The sequence below is a fragment of the Ursus maritimus genome, unplaced genomic scaffold (assembly GCF_017311325.1).
Source record: "Ursus maritimus isolate PB19 unplaced genomic scaffold, ASM1731132v1 scaffold_16, whole genome shotgun sequence".
Taxonomy (NCBI): domain Eukaryota; kingdom Metazoa; phylum Chordata; class Mammalia; order Carnivora; family Ursidae; genus Ursus; species Ursus maritimus.
Genome location: NW_024424008.1, coordinates 62,631,051 through 62,648,196, shown reverse-complemented (window position 1 = coordinate 62,648,196; position 17,146 = coordinate 62,631,051). Strand labels below are relative to the sequence as shown.

Here is a 17,146-nt window from a genome sequence, read left to right as displayed (position 1 = left end):
TCACTCATTTCTCAAGATTCCTTCCTATCTCACCCTCTCCCCAGACATCAGGAAGATTTAAGGGCCCTGATCCCCTGCTCATACTTTGATCATTTGGTCACAGCATCCAGCCAGCACGATCTTTCTAAAATAGAAGCCACATCATCCTATTCCCCTGCCACTTTCCAGGGTCCAGAATCACGGCCCTACACAACATTGTCTCTGGGGCTCTTCCAGCCCTGTTTTCTACCTTCTCCCCTTTACTTACTCAGCCGCAGCCTACTTCTACTTTTTTGGAAATGCCAAATCAGTTCCCACCCCGGAGCCTTTGTGCTGGCTGCCCCCTTGAGCCACTTAGGTGTCTGCTCATCTCAGAAAAGTTTTTCTTGGATATCCACCCCACAGTTTCATGTGTCTCTGCAGCATCTAGCACTATCCACCATTATGCTCCTTTGTATGCTTATTGTTAGTCTCTCCCTCGAGGATGCACGCTCCATAGAACCAGAGACTATCTCTGAAGGCACATTTCTGATTTCGCTCCTGTCACATATCACTGTAATACAGTGGACACTGGTCATATTTGTGGCCACTCATCACCTTTTGAATAGTTTGCCTTCCTTTAGATGTCAAATCCCCAGCCTCCTTTGCAGCTGGGCTCAAGAATGTGACCTAGGCCCTGCCAGCCTGGCTTGTCCGTGGGAAACTGACATGCAGGTTGGAGCAGCCCGAGGACACAGGCCCCGCCAGGAGCTGCCAGCGTTGCCAATGTGGATAGCAGCGGAGGGGCCTGGCTTTGCTGGCGGTGCTCACGGCAACAGCAGTTTCTCAGTGGAGGTGAGATTGGGTTTCTGATACAGACGTGGCATTGGCTGGGAGCTGCAGTGTAGAAAGTTTCTCAGTGGACTTGTTGTGCAGGGTTTGGGGCTTAGCCTCAGTCATGATTCTCTACAGCTTCTAACGATCCCGAGAGCTTCCCAGTATCTTCAGCATCCTCCTTCTCTGCTCCATCAGCAACACTCAACTTTTCTTCCCCCAGCTAAGGACCCTGACTCTATACAGTTGGATAGGTCTTCTCCCCCAAAGGCTATCATCTCCATCATCTGCTTTGTCAACTACTGAGAGCTTACGACGCGATGGACAGTGCCCTAGCGGAGTTTACAGCCTAGCGGCACGTGCACAGACGCCATCTGGTTGCTGACACAGAGTGGTGGACGCTACCATGTGATCATGGAAAAGCACACGTTGGGGCAAGGGTCTGTGTCTTCACATCTGTGCCTGAGAGTCCAGCGCACTTCCCATCATAGCGACGGCGTTCCGTGTATACGTGTAGAATCAAGGTTGGGTGGACGTAAACAGAGCGAAGCTCGGGTACCTTTCTCCCTCAGGGATCCTGTTCTTCGTCCATTCTGTACTTCCCATACGTCTGTGTCTTAGACCGAAGGTCACCTGAGCATGACGCAGAGACTGGAACCATCATTCATGCACTCAGTCGGTATCCAAAAATTTACTGAACACGTGTCGTACACCAGGCACGGTGCGAGGTGCTAGGAAATAGCAAATACACAGACCTACCTACTCATAAAATGATAGACCCAGTGAGTGGTTCAAAAGTGAGTTGGTTTTGAGAGAAGGGTGGAAGCTGCTTCTGTTATGACCGTGCAGAAGGTACAGAGGTTTCGTGTTATCGCTGAAACTTGCTTATATCCCACAGTAAGTTTTTATTCATCAAAAGAAAAAGGTGATGTGCACAGGTAAGGACCTCTAGCGACGTATAAACCAGTCTGTTGATAAATCAGTATTGCATGAGGAACGAATCAGAATTCGCCGGACTTTGAGACTCGGAGGGAGCCGCAAATATGACAAGGCAGTGGAAGGAGATAACACGAGTGTGAGAGGGCCCGCGGCCATTTCCCTGTTCCTGCCAACTTCCCGTCAGTTTCCATGTTAGCAGGTGGACAGCAGTTGTACACTGTGGTCAAGTCTTCACAGTGAAGTCGGATCCACTGGGCCCTCCCTGTTCTGTACCTCTGCTCCGTCTCTCTGTGTCCTGGACCCCCTGCTTCTCTCACGCCTTCTTCATCCCTCCGCTTCCAGTTTTTCCTTCTTGTTTCTCCCCTCAGAGTACCATTAACCCAGAAAGATCTCCTGGGTATCGATTTTGTATCCGTGCTCTGCAGGATTCTCGCATTAATGCAAGAGAAACAGCAGAAATACAACACGCCAGGGCGCCTGGGTGGCTCAGCCGGTGAGCATCTGCGTTCGGCTTAGGTCCTGATCCCAGGTCCCTGCTCGGCGGGAAGCCCGCTTCTCCCTCTCCCACTCCCCTTGCTTGTGTTCCCTCTCTTGCTGTCTCTCCCTGTGTCAAATAAATAAATAAAATCTTAAATAAAAAAAAATACAATACGCCAAACACAGGTAAAGGTGAAGATTCAACACCCGGAGAACAATGAACTCCTACATAATTGGATTGTCCTCTCCAAACATGGAGGTCAGACTAGAAAGAGTTCCAGGTGGACAACAGTTTTTAAGGAATGACTTCTCAAAAAGGGAGTGGGGAGCTGTGTCTGAGTCCAGAGGATTTGGCTGGGGGAGAGGTGGCAGTGGTGAGTTTCCCGTGTGTGATCGGAGCAGGATTACATGGTACCTGGAGGACGGGAAGAAGATGGGATCCGGGCTCAGAGGCTTCAGGCGGTGGGCGCAGGGGAGGCTCGTGGGCTCTTCCAGTGTCAATCCCAGGTTGCTCATGAGCTCCTGCTGGGACTCTCGGCTCCTCTCTGGACGAGGCTCCAGGGATTCAGCTCACCTTCAGTCAAAGTCCCTGACTGCTACCTACCCCATTCTCCACTGTTCTCGCTTCCTCGCCCTTCACATGGACGCGGCTCCAGTCCCCGCCATTCTTCTAGCTGCCCCGGAGCACAAGCACTTCCTGTAGCACGACTTCCATTGCTGATCATGATGAAGAAATTGACAAAAGATAAAATAGCTCTTACGAGGAAGTTAAAAGAATATCTGAAGTAAAGTTCTCACAGTCTTGATCTTGCTCAGTATTTCCTGCCTCCCATCTGGGAAATGGAGGACTGGGGCTTACCATCCATTCACTCAACCAAAGTTGGAGCCTTTGAAAACACACACAGCCCCGCGGGGACGCGCCAGAAATCTGTGCTCTGCCGAGGAACACCAGCAGGGCGATGCAGAACGGCTGGGTGGGTATTCAGAATAAGTAGTCAGGGAAGTCTTCTCTAAGGAGGTAACGGTGACACTTAAAGACACGGAGCCATGTGAAAAAACCAGGGGAAGTACAGCTCAACCAAGCCTGGTGTGTTGGGGGACCAGAAAGGAAGCCGCTGTGGCGGAAGCTTAGTGAGTAAGGGCAGAGAGGGACAGGATGAGGTTTGGGGGTTTTCAGGTGAGGAGTTTGGATTTTAATTTAAGTACGATGGAAAGCCATTTGAGACCTGGCAAAGGGACATGTTATGATTTGTATATTTAGAGAGGGTCACACCAGCGACTCTAGAGGAACAAGGGTAGAAACGGGGTTCTGGTTAGGAGGCTACTGTTGTGGTGTCTTGAACTGGGGTGGATGCGGTGACCACAGAAGCGGCGAATGGGTTTGGGGTGTGGATTGGGTGTGGAGTCAATGAATGTGGTGTTGAGGGAAAGAAATAAGGCTGACCCCCGGGTTTGTGGCGTGAGCAACTGGGCGGGGGGTAGCTCCACACCCCCTAGCCTGGAATACACACACACACTGTCTGAAGTCTGTCCCTCCGTCCCTCTGTCCCTCTGTCATTTCTGGGTCCCTCACAGCAGCCTCCCTCCAGAGCGCTTGCAGAGAGCGCCACAGGAGAACCAAATGTCTTGATGATATTCCGTCGGTGTCTACATGGGTCAAGGGGGGTCCCTGAGCGACACTGGGGGTTACCTACATCCCTCTCGCCCCGGAGTAGCGTGCTTGGGGTATCACCTGGACTGAGAGAAGAAACAAGAAATATTATTGAAGAGACGAAACTGTGTTTTGGAGGGTCATTGGAGTGTTGGGGAAATAAAACGGATTCCAACAAAAGACCCCTTGGTGTGAGTGTAGAAGAGAAAGAGAACATGATCTCAATATTGGGGAAGCGTTACCAGCGATAACATAGATATAAGCTAAAAATGACTACAAAGTCTGGAGAGACTTTCACACAAATTTATACAGAACATAGAAGAGAGAAAAATGAAACTTATGTCTGTGGGAGACAAGGGGTGTGCCTTGTGATGGTCTCATTATACCGTGCGAGACAGACCTCTGAGCGGACTGCAGAGTAGGTGTTTACAGTTTCAAGGGTCAGGAGACCAGGGCTTTGCTTGGTGAGATCAAAAGGTCAGACTGTTTCTATCAGGTCTGCTGTGTTCTCAAGGTGGACACCCCGAGAAGGGGGCAGCAGGTAGGCAGTGACCTCCTTCCTCAAAGAAAATTCATCATCTTACCTTTACAACTAGCCACATAATTTTTCCAAAGACCTTTCACATAGCACACCCTACATAAATGTTTGATAATTCTATCATGTAATGAGAAGAAAAGTAAGGATAATACATTATAGGCATTTGTGACTTCTCCCTGTCCCTCCCCCACTGCCCCCCCTCGGTCCTCACTCCTGTGTCTCCTTCTGAGAGACGGGCTGAGTCAGCCACCTCCATTCCCGGGCTCTCATAATGCAGAATGAATGGCCCAGGAGAGCAGGACTGAGCCGAAGAAGCAAGAATGCGTGCCAAGAGGACGCAAAGGGCTGTCATTATTGCCGAGAAGGAAGAAGCAATGGAAAGTGAAGGAAGGGGAAAGAAAAGCAAGACCAAGAACCACAAAGGACCAAGTTCAGAGAGAATTTTTGGTGATAATTTTGCGACTGGGGCTTTGAGCCCCCTGTGAACTTGAGACTTGAAGAGAGGGAGATGGGGTCTGAGGGGAGAAGTGTTATTCGGAGCAATGTGTTGAATCCCATTCATTATTCTTCAAGTTAGGCAAAGATTTACATGTTGCTTAAAAATTAATTTATTTTAGAAAGAGAGAGAGAGTGTGTGCATGAGTAGGGGGAGGGGAAGAGGGACAGGGAGAGAGAGAACCTCAAGGACACTCCCCACAGGTGGGGGCTCAATCTCACGACCCTGAGATCACAACCTGAGCCAACATCAAAAGTCGGACGCCCAACTGACGGAGCCGTCCAGTTGTCCCTCAGATGACATTTAAGTGGCCTTTGTTTGCTGAACTAATTTCTTAATGTGGAATGGGCCTGGGTTGGGTTAGCCCTTATTAGAGACTCAGAGGAGTGTTAACTTTGAAGGTGAAATGAACTCAGTAAAAATCATCCAAAAGTTCTTTGCTGAGCTCCTCCTGTAATTGCAGCGTGGAGGAAGGAACAAAACAGTGTAAGATGTAGCCAGCTAAGTAATAACATACCACAAAAGGGATGTGTGAGACAATGAGGGTTGCTGAGATGGGAGGAGGAAACACCAGTGGTATGGTGGGCCCTTTTCTAGAACTGAATACCTATTTTTCCTTATTCTATTTTTCAAGCTTGCTTCCCCAAAATTGTAATAATTCTCTTAAACTTTAAGAGTCTGCAATTCCAACCATATATATCAAACAAAAACACCATTCTTAGGAAAAAAAAAAAAGCTTGGGGGAAAAAGTACTCAGGCTTTAATAGTTATTTTTCTAGGTGACTCTTCTTTTTTTTTTCCTTTCCACCTTTGTGAATTTGCAAATTTTTCTAAAATGAATATTTATTGCATTTAAAGTAATATTTTTAAGCCCTATTTTAGAACTGTAAGTGTAATAATGATAAAAAGTGTGTCTACGACTACTCTACAATTAGGTAGTATGCAAAGACAAGCATGATTTAATCTCTCGGAGCTCACACCTGAGGAAGAAAAGAATAAAACAAAATTCTCTCTATGATGAATGAGCAGAATCCAGAACTCGTTCAGCCTCTTTCCCCAGGTACATCAGGAAGTCTCTTCACAGTGGTCCGGTCTCTGTGCAGACGTGGCTGCCATTTTTCTGATCATCTGACCTCTCTCTCCATGGGGTTAACTTTGGATAGAGGGCTGTCTGGGGACTCAAGATACTTGCTTGTGGTGTCAGCTCTGCAGCTGACTTTCTGTGTATATGCAAGTTATCTAACCAGTTTTACCCTTGATTTCTTCACCTTAAAAATGAGGGATTTACATGTGTTCCTGGTGGGAATGTAAAATGGTGCCAGTGGTGTGGGAAACAGATTGGTGGTTCCTCAAAGAGTCAAATATAGAATTATCCTATTACCCAACAATTTTACTCCTAGGTATAGACTCAAGGAATACAAAATGGACTCAGATATTTCTAAGCCAATACTCATAGCATTTTCCACAGTATTGAAAAGTGGAAACAACCCATCTATAGAGAAACACATAAATGTGTTAGACGCAGAGAAACCGTTCGACACCAACAAGCACGCTCAGTCACCAGCTGGGTGTCCCACAACTTAATTCACTTCTGACACCATCTATCCGGAGAGGGGTTCAGTCCTCCACCCCCACCGCCAACAATCACACACTTCAGAGGTCACCTGCCGGTCACCCAGTTAGCTGTGCTTCTGACCGACTGGCTATAAATCAGAGGTTCCCGTGCACTGTCCTTGGGTTTGATTAATCAGCTAGAGCGGCTCACAGAACTCAGAGAAACATTTTACTCGTGGGCTTCCTGGCGTATTGTGAAAGGATATAACTCGGAATCAGGAGGAGTGGGGTAAGGGCACGGAGCTCCGCGCTCTCCAGGGCACCACTGTCCCCCAGGTCTGCACAGGTCACGCTGCGTGCTCGCTGAACCACGTCCTCTTCGGTTATTTACAGGCGCTTCATTACAGAGGCATGGCTGACTTAATCAGGGGCTTCCGGCGAGCTTTCTTACCCACAGCCCCTCTCTCCTCCCTGGAGGTCAGGGGGTGGGACTGCAAGGTCCAGCCCAAAATCACCTGGTTGGGTCCCCTGGCAACCAGTTCTCGCCCTCAGGTGATGAGGGGCTTTCCAAAAACCACCTCATTAACGTAACAAAAGACACCGTGACCTTTCTCAGAGCCTGGGAAATTCTGAGGGTTTAGAAGCTCTCATGCTGGAAAGGGAAATGAGGACCAAATATACGTTTCTTATTATAAACCGTACTGCCCGGGGCACCTGGCAGGCTCAGTCGCTGGAGTGTGTGACTCTTGATCTTGGGGTCATGAGTTCAAGCCCCACGTTGGGCATGGAGCCTCCTTAAAAAAATATCAGAGCACACAGCATACAGTGGAATATTCTTCTGCCTGGGAAGGGCCTGAAGTTCTGATGACGCTACGGTGTGGACGGACTGTGGAAACATCACGCTGAACAAAATAAGCTTAGACAGAAAAGGCGAACAGCAGGTGATTCCCTCCGTCAGGGTGCCTAGCGCAGGCAGAAGCAGAGAGACGGAACCGGCTGGAGGTTTCCAGGGGCTGGTGGTTGGCCGAGGGCGCGTTATTGTTTAAGGAGTGCAGAGTTTCTGTTGGGCAATAAAAATGTTGGTAATAGCTCGTAGTGCTGGTCTGTACAACACTGAGTGTAATTAATGCCTGTGCACATGTAACATTATTATTGTTTTGTTTCTTCAAGATTTTATTTGTTTATTCGAGGGAGAGATTGAGAGAGGGCGGTGGAAGGGTAGAAGGACAAGCAGACTCCCCGTGGAGCACGGAGCCCGACGCAGAGCTCAGATCACGATTGAAGGCAGACGCCTAACTGACCAGGCCACCCAGGCGCCCCTAGTGAGATATTTCTAAACTGTCTTCGAACTCCAATGTTCTGGAATACCATGGCCAAAGGGCTGATGCAAGAAGCGTGAACTGACGTGGGTCATGAAGGAGGTGTTGGAATTAGTCCCCTAGAACTCCGCAAAGACAGTAAATCCCAAATATGGCAAGTGGACATCCAGCTGGCCAAATCCTGCTGGGAGATGGGTCTCCTTTGGCATTTGCAATTTACCAACATAGCACGTAAGGTTTTAAATACTTAGTTGTTAAAATGTAAACCTGGGGGTATTGCAATGAAACATTCTGATGTCTGATTTCTCCTGAAATACTGAAAGATCCAGCAGTACTGGATCCATCCCTCAAACTAAGTGGAGATATGGAAGAGCGGCTCGCTGTGGGCAGGACGCACCTGCAAACAGCCCCCACGCTTACTGTCTGTGCCCAGCTGGCCTCGTTCATCTCTCTGACTCGGTTTCTTGCCTGTCCCGTGGCATCTGAATCCGTGGCCCCTCGCATAAATCGATGATCGGGTGAATTTCTGAGAGCCCTATGCCTGGGTTGTCAATTTTTTAAAAGCAAAGTGTCAGAGAAATTTCTTTTTCCTTTAGTTCCTTTCTTGCCTCATCTACAACACGGACGGGGCTGCGCTGGGCGACCGCACAGGATGTCAGGTTTCCGTAACTGACACAGATGTCTGTGAATAATTTTGTGAGCACAGAGTTCTAAAGACTCCTTGAAATAAAGAGATTAACTGTGCATGCAGTCTGCAGTTGGACCGCTGCTCCCAGGAATGCTCAAGCATTTTACAACTTTGAAAAGCCTCTACTTTGGACTGGGTTTATTTTCTATTTCAAAAAGACTCATAAGTATGACATGAAGGTTGAAAGAAAATTTAAACAATACACAGAAGTACGTAAAAAGTCCTTCCTGTTTTACCTCCCTGGGGGGTAACCGCAGGTGTGGGGTGATTTTCTTTTCAGATCTCTGGTTTTGTTTGCATGTTTGTTTTTGTCTTTGCACGTGTAGTTATATGAACATGAAAACATGGAACATATAGCTTTTTTTACACAAAAAAAGGAACTATACTCTAGTTACTGTTTTGCAACTTGCTTCTTAAATTCGACGATCTACAGTGATCATTTGTCCATATCAACACAGAGAGATGGGCCTCACCGTGATGAGTATGAAGCATCGGAACACGGATGACATTTACTTAAACGCAATTATTTTGACAGGTGTGTAGGTCGTCTCTGATTTCTACTAATGTAAATTCACGGCATTGAGAGCGCCCTTCAGCCAATGTCCTGGCAACACAGCAAAAGTAATTTTGAGGAGTATATTCTTAGAAATGTGATTGTTTAGTCAGGGTATATGTGTTTTAAAAATTCTGATCAGTATTGTAAAGTGCACTTGAAACTTTACATTCCGTCTTTGTCTTTGGCCAGAGTGACAGGCCGATGACGGAGGCCCACTTTGTTCAATGTCATTTCCCTTCCGATTAACTGAGCTGGCACACCTGTGCTTATTTTATTGGGCATTTGCATTTCCTCTTCTGGGAACTATTTGTCCATGTGTTTGGTTGCTTAGCTCTCATGCGAGCTGTATACGTGAAAATACGTCTCTATGCCGAGAGTTGTTTCAAAGCCCAGCTCGGGCTCGGAGAGGCCGCACGCTCTCGCTCCGGGCCAGCCTGTCGCCCTCCTCTCGTTGGGGCTTGTACGTGTCTGAGTCAGCCGTGAGATACGTAACTTCTCTCCTTTTCCCAGAGCAACTAGGTCAGTGTAGTGTGTAATTTAAAAGGAAAGAAACGAAATGACAAAGTTCTCTCACTGGGCTTTAGAAGATCGTAAGTGAATGCTGTGAAATGTACGTGGAAGCAAGCACAACAAAAATAATGAAAACCACTCACCCCTGATCAGTGCTTTGCAGTTTACATTCTTTTGCTAACTAAGACATGTAAATAAATAGTGAAAATATTGGGTAAAAAATGGAAGTACCGTAACATCGTAATAGGGGCTTGGGGGAAATAGAAATAAGTTGGAGGTGTGGGACCTGGTATTGTGGAACAGGGGAGAATTCCAAGGAGGGCAATGGAGAGTTGGAGGATGGGATGGGAAGGATTTTTGCGGGAAGGAGAAAACTGTATAAACAGAACACAAGGGTGAGGGTCTATCTGGGAAAGAACCCTTCCCTCGGAATCGAGCGTAGCATTTGGAATGTTTGGGAAGTGGTCGCAGCAGTGAGGAGTCCCCGTATCAACTTTCTTTCTTTTGAGCACCATACTTGTGTTAACTCAGCCTCAAGGTTATATCATAATTTCTGTTACCAGCCGCATCTCATTCCTGGTTTACGTTGGGCATAAGATGAACTGGAATCTTCCGGTGTTTCCAGTGGACTGTGTCTAGATGGCAGGAGGAAGGTGCCACATCCCGCCATCTGGTCCCCGACCTTCAGTGGCAGTGACGGCCATGAACTCACTCATTCCTTCGTTTCTCTGCCACAGCGTTCCAGAGACAGGTGTTTGGAACCCGCCAGGCATGAGGGCCATGCTGGTGCTGGGCAGACAGACAGGAGCGTGTCAAGTTCCCTTCCTTGTGGGACGTGGAGTCCACCACGGCTGGGGAAGGGAAGCACTTCAACGCTCAGCTACATCCCCCGAGGACCCCAGGCTCAGAGACAGAGCGTCCGAAACTGCTCTTCACTCTTGCTCATGGGGGCTGCCAAGGAGCCTGCTGGGGGCCTGGAGCTGAGGGGTGGTCATCACCTTCTCATTCGGGGCAGCCTCCGTCCTAATTCACTGCATTTGCTCTATCTGCTCACAGCAGGTGAGTAGCCTTCAGTGGAAGAAGGACGTTTTACTGGAGTTTAAAATACTGATTTCTTGTTAATCCGATGGGCACGTGACCGTCTAGCATATGGGGAAAGGTGGCTCTGTAATCTGATTTGTTAAACACCTGTTACTTCTTTGAAGGTACTTTTGTTCAAATTGCTCACTTTTGTATTATCTTGTTCTAATGCTTGCTGTAAATCATAAATGTACCAATAATCAGCTAATAAAATTTTCAACTCGCCAGATTTCTATATCAACAAAACAATTTGCATTTTCCTGGTATCATGTAAATCAGGCACTTTATTTACAAGACACCATGGAAAACAGTCTGAGTTCCGGATTAGGGAAGGCAGGCCCGTGGCGCTGTGGGGACGCCTCGGGAGGGACGCCCTCTGGCCTCATTTCTGGCACTTGTTACCGTGGCGCCCAGGCGCGAGCTGTCCGTCCTGCTTTCCTCTCAGGTGACGCGAGGAGGACTGGTTTCACAAGCCGTCTCTCTTGCCCCGTCCAGCTGCCAGGAACAGCAGCAGCGCACGCACAGCCACACCCGCGAGCTCAGGGGACACGCGCATGGGCTGCCCCAGAGCCGCGTGGCCGCCCCCTGCCCAGGAAGCATACCCGCCGCACCCGGCAGCCTGAGCTCCCCTGTGTCCTTCCTTCAGCTGCAGCCACAGGCAGTCGCTCAGCCTCTGGAGCTTCCATTTCTTCAAGTGGGAGAGGACGATGACCCGAGCACGCACGTCATGGAGATGGTAGGAAGGAGCGATGACAGGCTCCGCGGAGAAGCCCCAGAGCCTGCGGGGCCCAGCAGGTGCTCAGCAATCATGCTCGCCTTCTCTGAGACGCGTAGTAGGTCCCTGTCAGCCAGGCGTTCTTGGGGTTTCTCCAGCCTCGGAAGCACAAGCCTCCGGGATTGCACAGAACCGTTACTGGTTAGGGGCGCCTGGGAGGGGGGGTCTGTCGGTGAAGCAGCTGCCTTCAGCTCAGGTCTCGATGCCGGGGTCCTGGGATCAAGCCCCGCAGGGGGCGCCCTGCTCAGGGGGAGCCTGCTTCTCCCTCTGCCCCTCCCCCTGCTTGTGTGCTCTGTCAAATAAATACATGATACCTTTTTTTAAAAGTTGCTAATTTAGAAGTGCTGTCCCTGACAGGCTCCAATTTCAATGATGTAATCATAATTATGATTTTAATGAACGAAGCACAAGCCAGCCTCTAGGTGGCCGGCTGCATTCTGAGAACGCTGGGCGTATTAAAGAGCTCAGCTCCTAACAAGGAGGGTACAGCGTTGTCACCCCCCGGGTTACCCAGAAGCACGTCTGTCCACGGCTCGGGACACCCAGCTGAGGGGCCGTGAGTGTGTGAAGCCACGAGGTCTGCCCCAGAACTCCTGCTCTGAACCACTCGCTTGATTATTTTATAAGAACTGCCGAGTCCGCCCCTCGTTGCTTATGACCTCCTACCGTCGGCCATCGGCGGCTCCACGGGGCCTGCGGGTGGCCTTCTGTCGGCGACCCAGGCTGCAGCCCCTCCCCAGCCACCCTGAGTCCGGGCACCATGGTCAGGGGAACGCTGGTCGGGACAAGTGACGGACAGACCCTGGGTGAAGACAGACCCGTGTCTGTCCTGCCGTGGAAGAGGAAGAGGAAGGGGAGCACCTCCCACGCTGCCCGCCGTGCTGGGGGCGCTGGCCTTCCTGAAGCTCTCGATTCACAGGGCTTGTCTTATTCACTACGTAGTAATTACGGGCCTAACTTAGGACCGAGGACGTAGCAGGAAGGTGAGACGTCCTCGCTGCCCGTCCAAAGCCGGGGTGCGACACTAAGGAGCAGGCTGTTCTTAACCCCAGGTCGCAACGAGGCAAGGGAAGCCTGGAGGGGCTGAGGAGCCGGGGTCCGGCATCCGAGCTGGGAGCTGGGGCCCTGGTCTCCGTCGTTAGCCCTGGTCCTTGACCCAACCAGCCACCCGCTGAAGTCTGTTCCTGAAGGCTTTTGGTCGCAAGTGACAGAAAAGGAAATGCAACAGCCTTAAACTCAACCAGGAATTCTGGAATTTGCCCTGAGACCAAGGCCTCGGCAGGGCAGAGAAGGTGCTGGTGTGAGGGAAGCCTTGGCCCCGGGAGTCCCACGGAGTGGACAGTGTCTCCCTCACGCTCTTGTTCCTGTGTCTCTGCATTTTGGATGGATTTCTTCCTGCGTCAGCCGGGTTTTCTCCACGTCCCGGGGTGCAGTTTCTGGCCTAGTGGCTCACGACAAAGCGCAGAAGGCGGTGCCCTGCTCCCCGTAGTTAGAACCGTCCTGGGGAATCGGATTGACAGCACGGATGACAAGCGTGCCTCTGCCCCCATCACTGAGGCCAGACGGGTGAGGGGCTCTGATGTCTCTGCCTGCACCACTTACTGCTTCTGTAGCCAGCGCTGACGGCTGACGATCAAACTGGCTGTGGCACAAATGTGGCCTCTGAAGGGCATGAGCAGTGCCAACGCTGAGTAAGCACCCAGCAACATCAGTGCCAACGCTGAGTAAGCACCCGGCAATGACAGTGCCAACGCTGAGTAAGTACCCAGCAACGTCAGTGCCAACGCTGAGTAAGTACCCGGCAACGTCAGTGCCAACGCTGAGTAAGTACCCGGCAACGCGAGAGCCAATGCTGAGTAAGTACCTGGCAACGTCAGTGCCAACGCTGAGTAAGCACCCGGCAACGACAGTGCCAACGCTGAGTAAGTACCCGGCAATATCAGTGCCAATGCTGAGTAAGTACCTGGCAACGCTAGAGCCAACGCTGAGTAAGTACCCGGCAACGCTAGAGCCAACGCTGAGTAAGTACCCAGCAACGCTAGAGCCAACGCTGAGTAAGTACCCAGCAATGTGCCAACGCTGAGTAAGTACCCGGCAACGTCAGTGCCAACGCTGAGTAAGTACCGGGCAACGCTAGAGCCAATGCTAAGTACCTGGCAATGTTAGTGTCAACGCTAGTAAGTACTTGGCAATGTTAGTGCCAATGCTTAGTAAGTACCTGGCAACGTCAGTGCCAATGCTGAGTAAGTACCGGGCAACGCTAGAGCCAATGCTAAGTACCTGGCAATGTTAGTGTCAACGCTAGTAAGTACTTGGCAATGTTAGTGCCAATGCTTAGTAAGTACCTGGCAACGTCAGTGCCAATGCTGAGTAAGTACCGGGCAACGCTAGAGCCAATGCTAAGTACCTGGCAATGTTAGTGTCAACGCTAGTAAGTACTTGGCAATGTTAGTGCCAATGCTTAGTAAGTACCTGGCAACGTCAGTGCCAATGCTGAGTAAGTACCGGGCAACGCTAGAGCCAATGCTAAGTACCTGGCAATGTTAGTGTCAACGCTAGTAAGTACTTGGCAATGTTAGTGCCAATGCTTAGTAAGTACCTGGCAATGCTAGAGCCAACACTGATTAAGTACCCAGCAACGTTCGTGCCAATGCTGAGTAAGTGCCTGGCAACGCTAGAGCCAATGCTGAGTAAGTACCCGGCAACGTTAGTGCCAATGCTTAGTAAGTACCCAGCAATGTTAGCTGAAGCACAGATTCTAGTGAGGGTCTAGTACAGTACCTTTGCCCCAGGACTAATGATACTACACTCTCATATTCAAATGCTATGCTGATCGAGTTTGTTCTACTATCATGGCCTCTAAAAAAGTTAATTAGGAAGCCTATCCTGTTTTATTCTTCTCTAAATAACATTTGATATGTGTGTTCCTTGATGTTTAAAAAACATTCACCCATAAAAGCACTGGGGAGTAGGTTTGGGAAGAGGATGTCAATATTTACTTAAAATTCTTTCTTGGTGGGGTGCCTGGCTGGCTGAGTTGGTAGGACATGCAACTCTTAATCTCGGGCCCCACTTTGCACACAGAGATTACTTAAAAATAAATGAAAATTTAAAAATAAAATAAAATTCTTGGAGCCCCTTGGTTAAGCATCTGACTCTTGACTTCAGCTCAGGTCAGGATCTCAGGGTTGTGAGACTGAACCTGTGTTAGTCTCCATGCTCAGGGAGGAGTCTGCTTGAGAGTCCCTCTCCCTCTGCCCCTACCCCTGCTCATGCACTCTCTCTCTTTCTCTCTAAAATAAAATTAAAAAATAATTTTGAAAAATAAAAATAAAATTATTTCCTGGATATTGGGTGTATTTAAATTTGCACAATTACTAGTATATGGTAGGTGCTCAAAATAGGTTAGTTTCCTCTCCGACAGGAACACAAAGGAGACCGTACTGTTGAAGATAATTGAGAAAGGATAAAACTTTAAGAAGATTTAAGAATTTTAAGAAGATTAATGTGAGAACAGTGTTGAGAAAGACAAGTATTGGAGAACCCTTTGGGACTGTGCTTCTCAAAACCTGGTGATGAAGAACCAACGTGTTTTTTTCTTTTTCTTTCTCTTTTTAAAAAGATTTTATTTATATATTTATTTGAGAGAGAGAGAGGGCGAGTGTGCGAGCAGGGAGGGGGGCAGAGGGAGAGGGAGGGGGTCAAGCAGAGTCCATGCCAGGACCCCAAGGGACCTGAGCCAAAATCACCAGTCAGATGCTCAGCCAACTGAGCCACCCAGGAGCCCCGTTTTTTTCTTTTAAAAATTTAATGTTGATCATTTGTAAGACACAATTATGAATGGCTAGCAAATTAAACGTCAACAACTGGTATACAAAATACATGCCCGATGACCTATTTTTTCATAAAATCACTTTCTCAAGTTATTGTAAACGTTTCTAAAGAATTGCTGTCAATTTCTGTACTTACCTTGGGTTGGCCTGGGGATAAGCTCTTCATGGGAGGGTGCTGGTCCCTGCTGGCCGGGTGGGGGTGGGGGTGGCAAGAACCCCCATGTCCATACTGTCCAGTCAAAGACCACTGGGAATGCATCTGTTCCTGGGCCATCAGGGCTCTTCCTCAGCGTAGCCCTGCAACATTCTGGTCAGAACTAATGAGGACGGACTTTCTGGGGGCGGATTTCGGCTTGTGTTGGGTCCTACTGAGGCATGGGGTCTTGCCTGTGGTTGGACGCCGTCAGCAAGCAGGGCAGCTCTATGACTAAGTATTTTGAGAGGTGCAGGGATAGATAGAATCTAAAGCTTTAATTGGCCAAGAGACAATGGCCACTCATTTTTAGCTAGGATGGAAAAACATTTGGGTTATTTTTGTGGTTTGGACATGTTCCTGTTTTTGTCTGTGTTCAGATAAGATCACGGAGCAGCCTGGTCTGATGATGTTCCGAGAAATCGCTTCTGTTCCACAGCAAGGCCTTGTGGGGAGTGCCTGGCCGGCCCCCAGGCCTGCTTTCTCTCTCTCACCTCAGTGAGGTGACCTGGACTGCAAAAGGTTAAAAGCATTTGAAAAGTAAAGACCGGATGTGGTGAATGGCTGTCACGTTCTGTGAGCAGGCAGGCGCTTTCCGACACGGCGTCCGGGCTGCACTGACTGTGTGCTCAGGCCGTCGGGGGCGGGCCTCAGGAATGTGCCTTTCTAACCAGTCCCAGGAGCTGCCGAGGCTGCCAGGCCACGCGTGGAAAACCACCGCAGTCGGGGGGAGTTTCAAAGGGGGGGATGTTTACAGGGAGGGAAAGACCTGTTGTAGTTAGCGGCATTGCCACGCACGCACAGTCTAGTGCCTTCTGGAAACACTCTGGTCCGTTCTGACACTGGGCTCCACTGTGTGTTTTCCTGGTTCAAGTGACCACTCTCCCACGGGAAGCTCACCAACGAAGATTCCCTACAACATAATTTGTGCAGATTGTTGACAAATAAGTTTGTAATTAACATGAAAGTAAAATTTATGTGTTTAGGGGCACCTGGGTGGCTCAGTGGGTTAAGCGTCTGCCTTCAGCTCAGGTCATGATCCTGGGGTCCTGGGATCAAGTCCCGCATCGGGCTCCCCGCTCAGTGGGGAATCTGCTTCTCCCTCTGCCTTTGCCCTGCTTGTGTTCTTGTTTTCTCTCTCGAATAAATATAAATAATCTTAAAAAATATGTGTGTATATTGTCCATCTTCCAGGAAGTTCCCAATTATAAACAAGCAGATCCGTTTCAGGAGAATGGGTTAGAAAACCAGCAATTCAACCCCATTATCTGCAAATGGATTTAGTCACAAATGGATATTGTACTAAATGCAAAGTAACTCTTCCAATCCCCCTTTTAAACTATTCTCCTCTGTCACTGTTAAGACAGAGTTCGGTAAAAGATGTAATTGCTTATGCTTTTGAAATATATAAATGTCTGTACTAAACAATTTGACATTTTTTTCTGAGACATTTGGTGAAAAGAGGAAGTGGTAAATAGGGTGGAACTGGGTGGTCTCTAATTATTCCGAAACAAATTGCTGCCGTTTACTCCCTTCTACATCTGGCCGCACAGGGGATAAAGGAAAAGAAGAGACACGTACGCTTGCAGCTCAGGTGGGTGGCCTCCATCTTATGATTTATGTGGATTCGGTTGATTCTTTTTGTTGTTGTTGTTGTTTTAAATATTTTATTTTTTAAAGTCATCTCAGCACCCAACATGGGGCTTGAACTCACAACCCCGGCATCAAGAGTCACACGCTCTACG

At 48.9% G+C, this 17,146-nt stretch overlaps 1 long non-coding RNA gene across 2 annotated transcripts; it reads right to left on the bottom strand.

Annotated features, from left to right (window-relative positions):
• Nucleotides 1-238: 238 nt before the first annotated feature.
• On the bottom strand, nt 239-16,411 carry LOC121102935. 2 transcript variants are annotated; one of them, XR_005835103.1, is made up of 2 exons: nt 15,345-16,411; nt 239-2,925 (listed from the first exon to the last, which is right to left on the bottom strand). It is a non-coding gene; the product is annotated as an uncharacterized LOC121102935 (long non-coding RNA). The 2 variants fall into 2 exon arrangements; XR_005835104.1 differs by lacking the exon at nt 239-2,925 and adding an exon at nt 4,149-7,507.
• Between the last annotated feature and the right edge of the window lie 735 nt (nt 16,412-17,146).